The sequence below is a fragment of the Triticum dicoccoides genome, unplaced genomic scaffold (assembly GCF_002162155.2).
Source record: "Triticum dicoccoides isolate Atlit2015 ecotype Zavitan unplaced genomic scaffold, WEW_v2.0 scaffold59739, whole genome shotgun sequence".
Taxonomy (NCBI): domain Eukaryota; kingdom Viridiplantae; phylum Streptophyta; class Magnoliopsida; order Poales; family Poaceae; genus Triticum; species Triticum dicoccoides.
In genome coordinates, this window is record NW_021284937.1 from 1 (window position 1) to 983 (window position 983).

The following is a 983-nucleotide window of genomic DNA, read 5'->3' on the forward strand; positions in this document are numbered from 1 at the left end:
CCGCGTTAAACTCGTCTCCGTAGTTGAGAGGGAGCGGCCAAAGCAATGTACAATCGTCTTTGTAGTGGAGCTGGGAGGGGCAAGGATAAGGGACGAAGACCGGGGTAACATGTCGGATGCGATCATACCAGCACTAAAGCACCGGATCCCATCAGAACTCTGAAGTTAAGCGTGCTTGGGCGAGAGTAGTACTAGGATGGGTGACCTCCTGGGAAGTCCTCGTGTTGCATTCCCTTTTTAATTTTTTTCGCGCCGCTTGCAAAACAAAACGCACGTGTAAGTAATATATTTACCGTGTTTTATTATTTTGCACGAGTGCGGTAAGTCATAGCTGGGTGCTCACGATTCACGGGTCCAGCGTCGGCGTTGTGGCGCGGCAAGCGTGCACTGGTGCGGTTGAGAGGGAGGGGTGGAAACCGCGTTAAACTCGTCTCCGTACTTGAGAGGGAGCGGCCAAAGCAATGTACAGTCGTCTTTGTAGTGGAGCTGGGAGGGGCAAGGATAAGGGACGAAGACCGGGGTAACATGTCGGATGCGATCATACCAGCAATAAAGCACCGGATCCCATCAGAACTCCGAAGTTAAGCGTGCTTGGGCGAGAGTAGTACTAGGATGGGTGACCTCCTGGGAAGTCCTCGTGTTGCATTCCCTTTTTAATTTTTTTCGCGCCGCTTGCAAAACAAAACGCACGTGTAAGTAATATATTTACCGTGTTTTATTATTTTGCACGAGTGCGGTAAGTCATAGCTGGGTGCTCACGATTCACGGGTCCAGCGTCCGCGTTGTGGCGCGGCAAGCGTGCACTGGTGCGGTTGAGAGGGAGGGGTGGAAACCGCGTTAAACTCGTCTCCGTAGTTGAGAGGGAGCGGCCAAAGCAATGTACAATCGTCTTTGTAGTGGAGCTGGGAGGGGCAAGGATAAGGGACGAAGACCGGGGTAACATGTCGGATGCGATCATACCAGCACTAAAGCACCGGATCCCA

General features: G+C 52.4%; 2 non-coding genes across 2 annotated transcripts; both read left to right on the forward strand.

Moving 5' to 3' along the window:
• The first annotated feature begins 114 nt into the window (after positions 1-114).
• On the forward strand, positions 115-233 carry LOC119347144. Its single transcript, XR_005168153.1, has one exon. It is a non-coding gene; the product is annotated as a 5S ribosomal RNA (ribosomal RNA).
• A 297-nt stretch (positions 234-530) lies between these two features.
• On the forward strand, positions 531-649 carry LOC119347145. The gene has a single exon (XR_005168154.1). It is a non-coding gene; the product is annotated as a 5S ribosomal RNA (ribosomal RNA).
• Positions 650-983: the final 334 nt, after the last annotated feature.